The following is an 18,465-nucleotide window of genomic DNA, read 5'->3' on the forward strand; positions in this document are numbered from 1 at the left end:
CATGAATGCCAGTATGAATTAAATGAAATGTAGGGACTTACGCTAGCTCGTTGTACAGGCTCACTTCAGCTCTGCTTGCGCTTGGGATGTTCCATGTACAAGTCCATATTACCACTTGCTTGGATGTGCAGGCCTTGTGCTCCTTGCATCCCCCTCTGCATTTTTGACATGGAGAATGGTTGATCAAAGAAGAGGAATCGACCTTGATGTTGTACCAGAGGACAGACACTTACAAGGTTATACGGGTGTGCAATATGTGTACCAGATCCCGTAGCGCCGTCATGCTTCGCTAAAAATGGATTTGCTTGTTTCAGATGATATCTCCAGAAGAAATAAGAGTTAAAGTAAGAGTTCCATAGGTGTGTAAGCTAAGAGGGCAGTGAAAGGATATCCAAACATCGTTGGAACAGTGCATAATGGAGTGATGTGTGGATACCTAATTTAGGCCGGTGTTTGGGCAGGCTCGCCTAGCTAGAGTGCGGGTCACTTCAGAGCCGTTGAGGGTGATGCTCTGGCAGTGGCTGGCCGCGCACGGATGCAGATCTTGAGTGGGAGCGAAGCACTATGATGTGGTGGACGAGAACGTTGGTGAAGCCCCAACAGCCTCGGGGGGCGAGATGCGACAATGTGCTCGATGAACTAGCCCTGGTGAGTTGGGAGACGGCGTCGGTGAAGGGCACCTGATGTGGTGGAAGTCGGGGTCTGTGAGGCACGTCGGTTGCCGCGGCCGACGTTGTCGGTGGACCACCCAGTGTGATGGACGAGTGTGTAGATGAGGTAGCTCTGGTGCGGTGGGCGAGGGCGTAGATGAGGTAGCTCCGGTGCGGTGGTGAAGCGCGACCGTCGTCTTCATCGTCGTCGTCCGGCACAGAGGTGGGGAAAGAGACGAGACGAGGGGCAATTCGAACTTTGCTTGGGTTGGCGCGAATTAGGGATTTGAGCAATCTGGGCGCGGAAGGGGACTGTGGAGAAGGGAGATTTTGCAGGGATGGAATTGGGGCCACTAGATATTTCAATCCGAAACATGGAAGCGCGAACTTATTTTGTCATCGTCCTTCTTTTTGGGGGGGGGGATGGGGGGAGGGAGCGGCATGGGTTGCTAGGTGCTACGCGTTCGTCCGACACACGTGACCACCACGACACGACCCTGGTCTGCCTGGTGCGCCTACATTTGAGAATGCAAACAAATCTTCTTTTATTTGCAAATTAATCTGTATGTATTACCATGCCCGTTTTTTCCTTGCAATAATTAGTCATCCAAAATGAGATACTCCCTCCGTTCACTTTTGTAAGTCGTTTTAGACAACTTAAAATGAACTATTTTGCACATTGTCTGGAATGTCTTCAAGGTCTTATAAAAGTGAACAGAGGGAGTACTATAAATTAATTAAAGAGGAGTTTTTAAAAAAAATCGAAAAGGTATCCACGGAATCCACGCTAACGTGGATTAGAGTGTGTGTCACACAATTAGTTATTTGAATTAGAGAGTGTGTCACGTAGCGATCTCCAATTCTAACGTGGATTTCGCATTTCACTGTATCCACGCTACTTTTTTAATACAAATTCATATGTATATGATGAACACCATGGTAGTGAGAAAACTTTTGGATGGATTCAAACATATGACCTACAAAATAACACAACAAATCGAGTCAATATCAACCTTTCGAAACCTAGTATGGCACGAATTCGAAATAATTACCCATATGCATGGTCCTCAGTTCAAATCTTACAATGTACACTGAATTGAATCATCGATATTAAGTCTCGTACTATAAACATCAATATTATGGCTCTCTCTCTCTCTATATATATACATATGAATTACCCATATATATATCCCCCTCTCTCTCTCTTTGTATTTCTCGATTGACTTCGCTCTTTCTCGGACAAAAACGATATATCACCATGTTTGAGCCCAATTCGACCTATTCACATTGTATACTCTCTCAAGCACATTGTTTATCTAGGTCACTCTCTCCAACCCGTATCACTCTTTCGATCGCACGGTGACCCTATGTGATCGATTGACCTTGCTTCCTCCCACGCATAAAATATATCTACACGTCTGTGACTTAATCATCTCTCAAGCTCTATCTTACAGCCCTCACCCTTGCCAAAAGCTCAATCGAACAATGTCTCTCCAGAGCATATATATATATCTGTTCAATGAATGTCGGACCACACTCACTTTGTCTCTCTATCTATATGTCTCTCGATTGACCTCGCTTTCTCACACTATATCTTCCATGCATTGAAGCTACCTCTCCATCCCTCGCAAAGTCGGAGCTATTTCCATTGTGAGGGGCACTCCAACCTTGGATTAATTTGTGTAGGCATTTATTCCGGTCGGTTTAGATTATATTTTCGTAGCATTCGGCCCGCAACTACTCCAAACATTGTTGCAACCCCCGCAACTCCCCTAGTTGATTTCCCTCTGGCTCGGTCATCACTCTCTCACACGTCCTTTATTGCCTTCAACGTAGCACCATGGTATTATTGAAAAAAACTTTGTTGTTCTCTTTAATTATTATAAATAAGCTACAAAACTACACACCGATAGTCCACTTGGAATGGAACAAATTTCGACCCACAAATTAAAGTGCTACAAACTACACACCGAGGGGCCCACATGTCATGAAACAAATTTGGACCCATATACAAATTTAAAAAATAAAGGACGAGGATCGAACGTGCGACCAGGGCCTTCAAGCCGCACGTCAATAGGAAACATACATAGAACAGCAATGTTTGTTGTACCCCCCTTTGTTCACATAATCTTTTTATATTACCACATCCTATTTAATGGATAACGTGTAATATTATTTTTAGTACTATTTGCCTTCACTTACTGGTGGGTTCCATGTGTGCTCTCTCTCTCTCTCTCTTCTCCCCTTCTGCGTTTAGACGCACGGGCAAACACGAAGAACTAGCAGGCGATGTTGCGGTTGACCATTTCTGGACGTGTTCACAAGTTACGGCACCAGTTTCACGTACTAGCAGCACTATTCAGTGTGTACGTTCAATGCAAGTTAATTTGGAAGTATATTAAGTGCATGCGGATATTAAGTAGGATATTATTTGCGTGTTATTATGTGATTAGCACTATTTTTGGCATGAAATTAACTACACGCTAAACGTGTTGAGCACTCGACATTGAAGCAGTCTAGGTTGTTGGATGACAAGGAATACATGTGGCTTGATGACGTTTTATATTTAATTTGATACAGCTCTGGCAGAACATTCAATCGATCAAACCATAGATTTCGTTCAGTCTGACTCTGACTTTAAATTATACGACGATCGATATAAAATAAACAGAAATGATAAACATTCGGATTTTAAACATGGCAATCCGAATGTTTTTATGGCAAATTTAGATTACGCGGCGGTGGTGCAGGCGTCTTGCGGTGGGAAGCGGCTCCTCTGCCGTGCTCTATGTGTCATCGGGCCACTGACCGATGGCGACAGCGGCGTCTTGCACCGTTGTTGGGTACTCCTGGACGTTGGCCCAACTTCAAGGAAGGCCAAAATGTTCTGGACTTCGGAGCGAGTCAACTGGCAGGAGGAGGCGACTGGCGTTGGTGCAAGGAAGCGGTCGATGGCGGCAATCCATGCTGCTGAGGGGGGCACTGGCACCTGTGCGGGGACAGGCGTTGTCAATGGCGCGGCAAATACATTCGTGTGCACAGCACCGGCACGGGCTCGCACGTCAGGCCATGCACAGGCGCATGCGCTGGCAGGTGCACGGGCACCGGCACGGGCGTGCGCGTCAGTGCATGCGCAGGCACATGCGCGGGCAGGTGCACGGGCGCGTGAAAGTTGGCGGAGACCTCGTGGAACCCCATGGCATCAAGCTCGGTGACAATGTGTGGCTCCCAACCCATCAATGCCACGGGGATGGGCGCTGGCACAGTAGGGGCGACGAGAGCCGGAATGGGAGCGGGAACAGGCGCCGCATCTTCCCACAAGGCCAGTTCAAGCTCGTCCCAAAGCGCCTTATGTTCTTGAGACTCCGGCTGGGTGTCTTCCTCAGGAAACTGGAAGACTGAGGGCAGACCATCGTGATGCGGCATGGCGTATGTTTAGGTCAGGCTAGTTGGAGGTAGACGATAGGAGAATCAGACAGGAAGAGAGAAGATTGTAGCGATACCGTGTAGTGCGGGGTTAATTTTAAACTGCGGCACTGGCGACATTAAAAGTGGGAGCAGTTGGGACGAAGGTGGGTGGCGGAGCCTGGTCAAAGGGCTCGCCTCCTGAAGAGCCTGCACAACGGTCTGCTCGCACGCCTCCCTGTCAGCCGGCGCAGCGGTCTGCTCGCATGCCTCACGTCGACTCACACGCTTCCTCGGACGGCACCTGCTGGTGAGAAGCGGGACTCGTGGCGGCACGTAAACGCCCATGGTTTCAATAGTGAAAGCGTTCTCCTTAACGTGACAGGTCTTTGTTCCAAAATACCTTGGCTCTTCATTTGTGCAACTTGTCATAAACAGCTTGTCTCAAATTGAAGAATAAAATTACGAAGTAATATTTGTGCCATATCACGTGACCATGCTCAGTTTCAAGAATTTATGGTCACTTTTGGATTTTCTGAACTTTAAGATCCAGGATTCGAAACAATATCATAACCTACATCATGCAATAAATTTTCAATCCATACATCTGTAATGTTGTATTTCTTAAGAAAGGATTTGGTCAAACATTTTGCTTAGTTAGACTTCAGACAAGTTATATATGCAGAGTAAAAGGATAATCCCTCTGTACCCGTGCATTGCCTGATATATTAACTCAAGTTCTAGGCACGAACAAATGGGCTCAAATTTGTGTTCATCCTGGTGTAGTAGTAGTACTAGGCAATGCAGTTAACGGGTGACCTTGGTGAGCGGCAACCGAGGGAATTGAACTGTGCTCGGCATGGTAGGTAACATTGTCTAGTTACTAAAGCATCCCTCCATTGTTCATCGGTAGTCATTATGGACCGGGGACATGACGAGAATTTTCTAGGGCTGGAATTCTGGCCGCCAGATATTTCGACTCGAAACGATGAGGCTCGACGAGTTGGGGTTGCCTAATGTGCGTACCACGCACGCCACCAGAAGAACATGATCCCTGTTTGTTTTATTTTTTTTATTTTTTTAGGATCAACAGGAGCCAAGGTATGGTTGGTACGCCGTTGGGTCCTACCATTCGAGAATACGAAAGGAACCTTTTAAATTGCCGAACGAATCTATGTGTATTGCAATCCCCGTATTTTCCTTGCAAATACTAATCTCAACATGGTAATTGATTTATGACGAGTTGTTGAATTAGAGTGAGTTTGTGATTTAGTGATCTCAACGTGGATTTCACATTTCATGGTATCCCTAGTAATTTTTTCAATGCAAATTCAAAATTAAAAGATGAACAATATAGAGGTGACAAAACTTTGTATGTATCAAGCATATGACTACACACACACACACACAGAAACACACGCACGAACACAACAACAATCCAATAATTATATTGCATCTATTTTTCCAAACCATGCATGTATGACACGAATTCAAAAATACTCCTTCTATTCCTAAATATTAGTCTTTTAGAGATTTCAACAAGTGACTACATACGGAGCAAAATGAGTGAATCTATACTCTAAAATATGTCTATATACATCCGTATGTGCCAGTCCATTTGAAATATCTAAAAAGACTAATATTTAGGAACGAAGGGAGTTGAATGTAAGACATGCATGGTCCTCAGTTCAATATTTAAAATGAACATGAAACTGAAACACGAATATTAAGTCTAGTACAACAGTACATGCAAATATTCTGTTTAGGCGGAGCTATGATTGTCGGGGGTCAACCCCTCGACCTTAGATAAAATTGTGAAGCTTTGTTTAGGGTTGTTCAGATTAATATTTGTCCCCACCCTCCCAACCACCGATTGGTTGTGGACCCCCACCTCTCCTCACCGGGAGAATATCATGTGCCTCCATACCTTAGATGCTATATGCTGATACGAGTTGCTTGGAGCTTGTAGATCTGAGATATAGTAGCTCACATGATGTCTTAATATTTTTTATAGGAAACCTTGATGAGTTCGAGAATTGCACACAATTAGTACAAAAACTACTCAGATGCCCTTGGATCCCATATCCAACGACCTCGAAGCTCGTGTCAGCGTAGCATCTAAGATGAAGGAGGACATCATATTCTCCTGTATGTAAGAATATCATGTGCTACCACACCTTAGATGCTTTGGTGATACAAGCTCTTCGGAGCCGTTGGATTTGTGGCCCAACACCTCCTCGGTGGTTCAAATGGTTTTTTGATGAAAAGCCCCCAAAGAGTTCGGCCACTGCTTACAAGCACAAAAACTATTTAGATGCCATTGGATCTCAGATCAAACAACCTCGAAGCTCGTATCACCGTACCATCCAAGCTGCGATAGCACCTTATGTTTTCTCGCACGGGAGAATATGAGGTGCTCCCGCACCGTAGACTCTATGGTGATACGAGTTCACGGAGATCTAATGGCCCACGGTAGAAGGTTTGAATGTTTTTCAATATACGACTGAGAGAGTTTGGGAAATGCGCAGAAAGTACAAGTACTATGCATGTGCCATCTGATCACTGATCATATGACCTAGATGCTCATATCACAGTAGCGGGTAATTAAGCTACGGGGAGTACCTAATATGAGCAAGGGGGAGCCGTTGGATCCAAGAATCAGCGGCACACACGAGGCCTAAATGTTTTATTTACAAAAAAACCTTTGGAGAGTTTGGAAATTGTGCATAATTACAAAGACTACTCCCAAGCCATTGGATCTCACATCTAACAGTGTAAAAACTCGTATCACCATAGCATCTAAGCTGCGGGGTGGATGTGATATTCTATGCCGCTATCATTTTTTTGTAAACTTGCTACCTGTAACTTGTGTCGTTACTTGTCTAACCGCGCAAAGTGTTTGTTCAAAAAAACAATCCGACACTAAAATATCGGAACAACACATGGGGGTCCCACTTGTCATTAATCAAATTTGGACCTAAAACTAACAAATCTGAAAGATGAGATTCGAACTGCCAACCTGGACTACAAAGCGTAAGTCGATAGCCTGAAACAACAACGGTTGTTGGCTTTGTCCCATAACTTGATTTTATACTGTATTGCGTTGAGTAGATTAGAGGGAGTGCCTCGTCATCACGTGCATGACCATTGACTCACTTACTGGTGGGTCCCAGGTCTGCGATCTCTCTCTTCTCTCCATCATCTAACCTTTGCACAGGCACACACGAAGAGCGGCGCTAGGTTGCCGTGGTGTTATTACAACTAAAAAAAGCTTGGAAAATAGAAGAATCTCCTAGAAGAAGAGACGTTGTGGCTGGTCGAGACGGAGCTAACCACATCTATCCTCGGTGCCACATTTCCATGATGAAATTGTGTGGCTAGTGGGGTGTTTTCGACCGACTGGCTGGGTCCCGAGGTCGAACCATAGGTATATTTTTACACGCACATTTTTCCTCCGTGCCAAGACATGGCACACCCTACCGTGCGGTTTCAGGGTCCTCCTGGGTGGTGCGCGCATATATTCTTCCTGATGCGGGATGCCCTACCACGCATTTTCTGGGTCCTCCTCGGTTGTAGTGCCGAAGCAAGTAAATGAGTCGTCAAATCATGAAAGACCACCTTTCCCGCCGAGTACATCAGTGAAGCACGGTGGCTAGCAAGTTGGGCTAATTCGGCCGATTAGCTAGGTCGCCGCCACATTTTTTTTTCACCCCTTTTTTTATCTACTTGCCAGCAGTTAAATTTAAATATCCACTGCGGTGTTGCTCTGGTGTATGGGTGCGGCAGGATTTTTTAATTTTTTTGATTGACGGCAGCAGGCGCGGCAGGTTTTTAATTTTTTGATTGACCAGAGCAGGCGTAGAAATTAGTCATGATGACTCCGCCTCTAAAACCCATTGCTCCGTGATGTGAGAAGTCATCGACTGGTATTTTACCTTGGTGAAAACCAAAAGACTCCCCGCTCCTCGGCTGGCTCCCTCCGCCTTCCCGTAGATTGCATTGCCTTTCAGCTATTTCGCCCCCTTTGCTTCCTCTCCCCATTGCTTCTACCTAGTGCCATGGCGGCGTAGCAGATCACGGAGTCCGAGGTGAGGCGCCTGACACAGGAGCTCCAGGCCAAGGATGCGAAGCTCAGGGCCAAGGATGTGGAGCTCCGTGAGGTCAAGGAGGAGAGGAGTGTCATGCTCCTCCGTTATGTGCGGGAGTTCACAGAGCTTCAAAAGCGGCAGGCGTCCACCACAAAGATGCTCAAGGCGTCGGCGGCGTTCCTGCAAAAAGCAGGAGATACGATAGGCCGTTAGGGGAGCCGGCTGGAGCGCGAGCGGGCCAATCGTGACGAGGTCTAGGATCACCTCAGCCACTTGGTGAACCAAGTTGCCACACACGTGTTGCGACTGCGCGATGCCTACCGTTATGCCAGCGCGATCATGGCGCCCGTCAGGCTAAACCCATTCGACCACCCGGTCGACTTCAACGAGCTGCGACTTCCTGACCTGGTCTCCTTCTTCACCTATATCTCTGAGGAGCTGAGCCGTCTCCGCACGATGGTGGGGGCGGAGCTAGAGAAGGAGGGGTTGCGGGCTGCCGTCACCGTTGCCAGGCGAATCCTTTCAGGGCTCCGTCACCGGAATCCATTAGTGCCATTGGACACCGTCTTTGATGAGCTGGCTCCCGTCGACCGGGAGTGGGCTCTACGGGCGGTTGCACCCTGCATCACCAACGTCGTGCGCTTTGAGAAGTAGAGGGACTTCGGTGGTATTTAGGCTCCCTGTGCATGGGCATGTCCATGTCTCGGCACAACACGACCGTTGGATCAAACTCAGACGGTGCAGATCAGTCACTGTAGCACAAAGCGTGTGGGTGTGTTTGGTTGCATTCTCATCTCAATATAGTTGTTTCCTCTTCGTGTATTTGTGTTAACCTACTAGTGTGGACTCATGCACCCTTCATGCACTCTGCCAAACACCCAAAAGTGGGTCGAGAAGGCAACTTTTTCTCCCATCCCTGCCTAACACTATTCATGCTTCATATGGTTCATGCTTCGTGGAGTACCGTAGCACCGTACTCTTCGTGCGCTATAGACCTAGTTCTGTTAACATTGATCTCACCATTCATTCTCGACCGAACAGTCGAAAAAGCGGTACTATGTTACTACAGTTGACTTGCGCACAACATCATTTGTTATCCTCATAACTTACTACACTAGCAACAAGATTATGTAGTACTGACGTATGAACCACTGCACATTCCTAGTAGTAGGAACACTGTGTATGTTCAAGTGGCTGCCGTGTTTCGCGCTCCTCCATCGTAAGAGTGGAAACGCTTGTTGTAATCATTTTTTCTTCATTAAAACAGTGGACACGCTCTACCGTGCGGATCCTCCTCCAGCCATGCACTAAATTACTTACTTTCGCCGACGTGTGGGACAGCCAGCATCTAGGTCCACCAGCCATGCACTAAATTACTCCGTAGTAGAGTGACGGTAGACTACCCCGATCGCAGCGCCGCAGTAATTCCCAATGAGTCGCCAAATCACAAAACCCCTCCTTTCATGCAGTAAGTTGGACGGACGAAGCAACCATCATTTCACTATTCTCTCTCAGCTTCCTGTCTTGAAGAAAACCCCCACTCGCTTCGCTTCTCCCTCATCTCGTTCCTCATTGCACTCTTCTCTCTCAGCTTCCTCTCTTGGATGGACGCTGGAGCACCGGCCGACATGATGTCTATGGCTCTGGCCAAAACTGTCGAGGCTCATGGTACGAAGAAGCGCAAGCACCCCGCTGAGACTACCGCAGACAAGCTCAAAGCCATCGCCCTGTCCAAGCCCCCCTCTCCAGGATCCCTCATTAAGCAAGTCCAGGTAATATCTCTTCTTGGCGATCTTTTTCTCGATCTTGATCGTGTTTTTTCATCTAACACGCAGTACTAGTACTAGTAGTACAACTTTCTGGGTGATCTTGCATGTGATTTTAGTGTGCCAAATGACGGTTCTAAATTCCTCTTTTGACCAGAACAAGCAAGAGGTTGACACTGATTTCTTATAGATTACTTTCAACTACTCCCTCTGTCCCAAATTTCTTGTTTTTTATTTGTCTAGATACAGATTTATCTAATACTAAAATGTGACTTGATACATCCGTATATAGACAAATCTAAGACAAGAATTTTGGGACGGAGGGAGTACTTTATGAACATCAATGCTACCTTTGAAGAGGGTATATTTGCCTCAGTAACTTGTGTTATGGATATTGCAAGTAATACCTCTGCTCTCATGCCTTTGAAGACATGTTCTAGTGTCTTTGTTCACTCGTTTCTGTGCGTATATGTAGTCATATATGGAGTATAATATCGAAAATCATCTTATATTTCTAAATGGAGGTAGTAATAAAATATGGTTTATGTTTGAATTAGAACCAGGTCCGCGGTGGAGATGAAGTTCTCAAAGTCATGTCATGTGAACTGGAAGACCTGAGGATGAGTTCTACTGCTAAACTACATAGCTGTTGTGTCCTTGTCGCCACGTGTCCTGAACTAGTGCTTTCTTGTAGCATTGTTGTTAGGTGTGTTCTCGAGGTTGTACTTGACCACACAACAATTTCCTGGCTGTGCCTTCGATTACGAAGGGTGTGGTTCTTGTAAAGCTTCCCAACAAATATGATGTGGCCTGTCTTCATCATCATGTTTATGAGTGGAAAGACCACTCTGTTAGGTTCTCCAAGGTTGACGAGATGCTGATGGTGCATGTAGATATCTCTCATGAAGTTCATGGCCTAGTCAGTTATGCGGGGTTTATCCTGTAGGTCGGTGGCCAGAAATAGTCTGTAGAGTTTAATTAGTGCAACTTTTCTTGTCGGTAGTAAGTACTATTGTTTAGTACTTTATTTGTGTTTTTGAACCCTGTATTGTTTATTTGTACTGCCGCTTTTGGTGTGTGGTCAGTCTTGAGAATGGTCTATGTTAATATCTGTCCACTCAATTCAGTCTGTATATTTTGAAGTATCCCGATCATCTTTTTTGTGAGGACGGTTTATCAATTATGGTTACACTCCAATATCTGTATGCATTGTAGGGTTTATCGCACCCACCAGAATTTCTAGTCCCATGGATGTTTGGTCCATATGATTTGTCACGACCTTTGGACTATCCTCCTTGTGGGAGTAGGCGGGGACCCTGCATGCCACCCGTAGTTGGACGATCAATCTTCTATTTAGTACTTTAACATAGTGATTTCCTGGTAAGGATTCACTCGTGTCACATCAAGTAAATCTTATTGATTTACTATCTAAATCTTATTGATTTACTATCTAAATCTTATTGATTTAATGTCATGTTTTCTTTCTTTTCCTGCAATTTTACGATGCAGGTTTTGCCATGTGACATTCATCATAGAATAAACCATTTGGTTTGCTGTACGATGGCTATTTTTGCAGGTTTCAATTCTTATGTCGTGTCAGTAACGAAGGCATTGTCCATCACATATATTACTGGAAAAAATTGGATCAGTCTATTGTCTGAGTAGAAACTGAATCCCTATGATGAAATGTAGTTTGGTTTAACAAAAACGCTACAATAGTCCTTCTCGCGTTTAAAAGAAATGAAGAAAAAACTGGATCACGGTCACGGATCCTAGTCAAGTTAGAAAGCTGATCATAGCAGACCAGACACGATCGCCGCTGTCTTGCACATCGGTACCACCTTCAGCAACGGATCGAGCACCGACAGTTGCTCTAGCACTGACAGCGGCAGCAGCTCAGTCTGATCTAGCAAAGGATTGGGCACCGACTGAGGGAGTCCTGGATTAGGGGGTATCCGGACAGCCGGGCTATATACTTTGGCCGGACTGTTGGACTATGAAGATACAAGACTCAAGACTTCGTCCCATGTCCGGATGGGACTCTCCTTTGCATGGAAGACAAGCTTGGCGATTGGGATGTTAGATCTCCTTCTTTGTAACCGACTCTGTGTAACCCTAGCCTCCTCCGGTGTCTATATAAACCGTAGGGTTTAACCCGTAGGAGGAGGACAATCATAATCATAGGCTAGCTCCTAGGGTTTAGCCTCTATGATCTCATGGTAGATCAACTCTTGTAATACTCATATCATCAAGATCAATCAAGCAGGAAGTAGGGTATTGCCTCCATCGAGAGGGCCCGGATCTGGGTAAAACATCATGTCCCCTGCCTCCTGTTACCATTAGCCTTAGACGCACAGTTCGGGACCCCCTACCCGAGATCCGCCGGTTTTGACACAGACATTGGTGCTTTCATTGAGAGTTCCACTGCACCGTCGCTATAAGGCTTGATAGCTCGTCTCGTTGTCAAGGACAACATCACCTCTGGGGGAGCCCTGGCTCTAGGCCAAACCCTCCGACTAGGCGGCTTCGTCACGACCGCCCGATCGGCTATCGCGCCGACGATGACTTCTTGGGTCGTCAAAAATGGCCTCCATGTCAATTCGGAACTCGCCGAACAGATGGATCCAATGGAGCTATCCTCCCTTAATGAGCTCTTGGATGGCATCGCCGTTCTGGGAGTCACTACAGACTATGATCGGATTGGGTCTAAACCCGACCAAAGGGATATTAAATCCCCACCGGTCACCCATGAGATAGCGGTAGTGGAAGAGCCACACATGGATTATCCCTCCACTTTGAGGACGAACTATGTCCGGATTACCGAGCTCTCTGAGCCGGATACCCGTTCGCGGGAGGACATGACCCAGACCCCGAACTTAGAATCGGGCAGCGGACCAGAAAATTGGGCAACATCCCGGAGTCCGAGCTGCCAAGCCCGGAAGCTCCTCTGCCCCTGGGTGTCAGATCAGGTCAAAATTCGGATTTAAATGTGCCCGCCCACCCAGACTTATGCCATCTATCCCATATCAGACAAGAGCCCCAAGAGATGGTACATCGCTACTGGGCCAGATTCGTCCTTGTGATAAACAAGGTCAAGGACTGTCGCGAGGAAGACGCAATCTCACTTTTCTGCAAAAATTGCACGAACAAAGGGATCCTCAATGCCATAAGTCGTCGTGACATAGTACACTTTGCTGACTTAGCGGCCATAGTATCAAAAGTATTGTGCGATGGAAAGCGCGTGGAAAACCCAAGTAGACTTCTGGGATAATCCGGCTCTCACTAAACCCTTTGTCCGAACTAAAAGGGTAAACTCTCGTAAGTTACCTGATCCAATTTCCAAAAAACCAAAGCCCGCTCCAGGGCATGGAACCGTATTGGAAGAATGGCTCAATGGGCCATGCAAAATTCAAAGCATGCCGGATACCACTCCAACGCATAGCCTTAGAGCATGTTGGATACTCCGGCTGGTAGAAAAAGCGACGAGGATCTCCTTGTAAACCATAAAGCAGAGGAACATCCCGCCGAAGACAATAATGCGGTACTGACAGTCTTCAAGACTTTCTCCTCAAACAAAAGGCACAAGCGAGCTCATCGAAGTTTCGCTGAAGTCTGCCACATGGCAGAAATAAATCCATGGAGCGACACTGCTTAACCTTCAGTGCCAGTGACGAACCTCAAGTCCAAACAGTCCGGGCACCAACCGCTTCGGTCCTTAGCCCAATCGTGGACGGCTTCCGGCTCACTAAAGTACTCATGGACAGCGGAAGCGGATTAAACCTCATCTACGAAGAAACCCTCAACAAGATGGAAATTGACAAAAGTTGCATTGAGCAAAGCAGCACGACCTTCAGGGGAATCATCGCTAGTCGGGAGGCCCGGTGTGCAGGAAAAATCACACTGGATGTGGTATTCGGCACACTGGAGAATTATAGGTTCGAAGAAATTACGTTCCAAGTGGCCCCGTTCAGCAGCGGATACCACACCCTTTTATGGCGGAATGGATTCATGAGCTTTCAAGCCATACCCCATTACGGGTACATGAAGCTCAAAATGCCCAGAACCAATGGAATCATCACTCTAGTTAGTGACCCGGACGTCGCACTCCGCGCCGAAATTAAAACCGCTGCACTAGCCCCAGAAGCATTATCTGAAGCCCTAGCGGCCAAAGAACTAACAACGCTGCACGCCATAGTGGACAGAGACGACGTGATACTCAACAAGCGACCCAAGTCCACCTCTTTCAAGCCCGCGGATAAGATAGTCAAATTCCAAGTCCACCCAACGGACCCCACAAAGACAGCTTCCATTGGGATACAGTTGAGCCCCACAACGGACGCCGCACTACGAGACTTCCTACGTGAGAATTGGGACATTTTCGCCTGGCATCCTTCAGAAATGCTGGGCATCCCATGCAGGCTGGCCGAACACAGCCTCAATATACTGAAAGGATACAAGCCAGTCAAGTAGACTATTACGCGGTTTTCAGATCCTAAGCGGCAAGCCATGGGAGAAGATCTAGCCAAGCTACTTGAGGCCGGATTCATCAGAGATATAAAACATCCGGATTGGCTAGCAAACCTGGTAATGGTACCAATGAATGACAAATCCTGGCGCCTATGCGTTGATTTCAAAGACCTCAACAAGGCCTGCCCTAAGGATCCCTTCCCCCTCCCCCGCATTGACCAAATCATTGACACCACCACATGACACGACTCACTATGTTTCCTCGATGCATACTCCGGATACCATCAGATAAAGATGGCGGAATCCAACCAAGACGCAACAGCCTTCATAACGCCATATGGCCCCTTCTATTTTAACACTATGCCTTTCGGGCTCAAAAATGCCGGTGCAACCTATCAACGCATGATTCAGACATGCCTGGAGAAGGAAATCGGCAAAACAGTGGAAGCATACATGGACGCCATGGTCATGAGAACAAGACACGTCGAAACTTTAATAGATGACTTGAGGCTCACGTTCGACAACCTCCGAACATACGACATCAAGCTCAACTCGGAAAAATGTGTTTTTAGCGTACCCTCCGGGAAGTTGCTTGGCTTCATCGTTTCCATTAGAGGAATCGAAGCAAATCCGGCAAAAATCCGAGCTCTGTGCAGTTGGCTATCCCAATACGCATCAAGCAGATCCAGAAACTAACTGGATGCGTGACTGCCTTAAGTCACTTTATCTCCCGATTAGGAGAAAATGCACTACCTCTTTATCGCTTTCTTCGATGCACCGAACACTTCGAGTGGACGGATGCGGCCACGGCCGGACTGGATGAAATAAAGACCCTATTGGCCAGCAATCCAGTCCCGACCATGCCAAATACTGGCGAACCTATGCTATTATACATAGCTGCAACACACCAGGTTGTAAGCGCAGTGCTTGTTGTCGAACGAGAAGCAGAAGGACACAAGTTCCTGCTCCAAAAGCCGGTATATTACGTGTCCACTATCCTCACTCCAAGCAAATCCCGATACCCACACTATCAAAAGATAGCATACGCAGTCTTCATGGCATCCCGGAAGCTACGACACTACTTCCAAGAGTGTTCGATTACGGTGGCTCCGAAGTACCACTGAATGACATAATAAACAACCATGACGCCACGGACCGGATTGCTAAATGGGCTATCGAGCTCCTTCCGTTTGACATAATATACAAGCCACAGCGGGCCATTAAGTCGCAAGTACTGGCTGACTTTGTCGCCAAATGGACAGAAGCCGAACTCCCTAAAGAGTACGGCGCGTATGCCAGTTGGATCATGCACTTCGACGGCTCTAAAATGCTGGCTGGACTGGGAGCGGGTGTAGTTCTGACATCCCCCACCGGAGACACAGTCCGATACGTACTCCAAATATTTTACACAGACTCCAACAACGCAGCCGAATACAAGGCTTTGTTGCATGGTCTTCGGATGGCAGTCTCTATGGGCATTCAACGCCTAGAAGTGCGCGGGGACTCGAACCTCGCAATATCACAAATAAACGGAGACATTGATGCCAAGGATCCGAAAATGGTGGCCTACCGTAATGCCGTCCTCAAAATGTCAGCTCGGTTCGAGGGCTCTTATTCCACCATGTGGTCCGAGAAAACAATCAAGTGGTGGATATCCTCGCCCGCATCGGCGCTAAACACGACCCCGTCCCACCTAATATATTCTTGGAAAGGTTGTTCAAGCCATCCATGGTATGGCAAGGGGAGACCGACAACACCAGTCCGGCTCCGAACACAACCATAGATTCCGAACCATCTAACTTAATCGGGGGCTCCGACACCAAAATAACACCTTCGGCCCACGAAATCATGGCCGTCATCACCCCGTGGACCGAGTCCTTCTTGGCCTACCTAAATAGGCAAGAGCTCCCCGAAGACCAAAATGAAGCACGTTGTATTGTGCGGCGTTCCAAAGCCTACAAAGTCCATGAGGGAGAGCTCTATAAGAAAAGTTCCACCGGAGTGCTCCAAAGATGCATCTCCGAAGAAGAAGGGCGGCAGCTCTTGGCTGAAATCCATGCCGGACTCGGCGGGCACCACGCTGCAGCTCGGGCACTTGTCAGCAAAGCCTTCCATACAGGTTTTTATTGTCCGACAGCCCAGGCAGATCCACAGGACCTCGTCCAACATTGCGTCGGTTGCCAGCTCTTCGCCAATCAGAGCCATATGCCCCCTACCGCTCTCCAAACATTCCCCATAACTTGGCCCTTCGCGGTCTGGGGGCTAGACATGGTTAGACCTCTTAAAGGGGGAAGCCATAAGAAAAAATACTTATTGGTCATGGTGGACAAGTTCACCAAATGGATAGAAGCCAAACCAGTAAAAATGGCCGAATCCAGACCAGTGATAGATTTCATATCAGGGGTTGTACACCGTTACGGCGTCCCCCACAGCATCATCACTGACAATGGATCAAACTTCAGAGCCGATGAAGTGAAAACTTGGTGCGGCAACATGGGCATCAAGCTCGATTACGCCTCCATCTATCATCCCCAAACAAATAGTCAAGTCGAACATGCAAATGGTCTCATCATGAGCGGCATCCCCAGACTAGTGCGATCCTTAAAGGAATTGGACATGCACTGGGTCGAGGAGCTCGACTCCGTACTCTGGGGGCTGTGGACCACGCCGAATCATACCACCGGATATACACCATATTTTATGGTGTACAGCGCAGAAGCAGTTCTACCCTGTGACATAATCCATGACTCACCTCGCATGCGCATGTACGAAGAGAAGGAAGACGAGCTAGATCAGCAAGACAACTTAGATGCCTTGGAGGAGGAGCGCGACGCCACAAAAGCCCGTTCCGCATTCTATCAGTAGCAGGCTCGAAGGTATCAAAGCAAAGAAGTACGGGCCAAAACTTATAAGATTGGCGAACTTGTTCTATGCCTACCGAAGAAGAAGAAGGACAAGCTCAAACCCAAGTGGGAGGGTCCCTTCATCATTGATAAAGTTCTCACCGGAGGAGCGTACCGTCTGTGCAATGCATCCGATAACAGACTCGAGCCGAACCCATGGAACGCGGCGAGACTCCGAAGATTCTACGCCTAGTGCCGAACTCAGCGTTCGTCTCCTTACCTCTGCTCTTTCAATTATGTTCTCCGTTTTTCCTTTCTCGCCCTCTTTACCCTCTTCACACAAAGTATTAAATACTGTGCGGATGCTTGAATCGCTCCGGACGAACTATGTGTGCTCACCATACCTAGGGGCTTCCTATACGGCAACTAAATATAATTACTTTTCTGGCTTCCTGCCTACCACATACACGTCCTTTTCCATATGTGGCTTTTCTTCGCCATTACACGCATCGATATGACTTAAGATTTGGCCATGCTGGGTTGCCTGGATCTTGTGTTTATGCCCTACATTCCCATTAATTCGGCTAGGGTCTAAGGGGAGCACCTCTGCGATTGTTACTGCCGGTTCAGCCGGATGTGTACCTCGGACTGGGTGAAGCCGAAAGCTAGCATTCTTAAGGGAATATTTGGTCGGTGAACAAAAGATGTTTTTTCGTTTATTACAACAAGAATCCCCAGATGTTTTATATCCTGCGCTTCTGTTCGCAGTTCAGACATGCACATCGATGCATGCGTACCCAGGGAAGGAACCCCTAACGGAAATATTCTCTCCGGAAGATGTTTCTTACTACCCACGTAATATAACATAACTAGTTGGGTACTTGTATGTTTAAGCACTTATGACCCCTACGCCTAGTTTCCATGCATACCGTGGTTTTACATAACTGAGAGGGTATTCGGATACACCCCGGACTGTCGGGTCCGGGGGCCGAAGCGAAAAGGTCCGCCATGACAAATGATTTTCAATCCGGTTAGGGACTACATATGTCCATTGAATTACATAGTCACTTGGACTGGCTATATTCTTCCTCTATACCATCCAACAGGCTGACTAGCCTACAATCTTGTTGGGAATACTTTGCAGCTAACGCTACTTGGTCATACACCAGACTTACGGGAATCTCTTGCCCATCTGGCCCGACCGGTCCGACTTCGGACATATGGTTCGGGTAAGCCTTGGCGTATC

Source organism: Triticum dicoccoides, chromosome 6B (genome assembly GCF_002162155.2).
Source record: "Triticum dicoccoides isolate Atlit2015 ecotype Zavitan chromosome 6B, WEW_v2.0, whole genome shotgun sequence".
NCBI lineage: Eukaryota > Viridiplantae > Streptophyta > Magnoliopsida > Poales > Poaceae > Triticum > Triticum dicoccoides.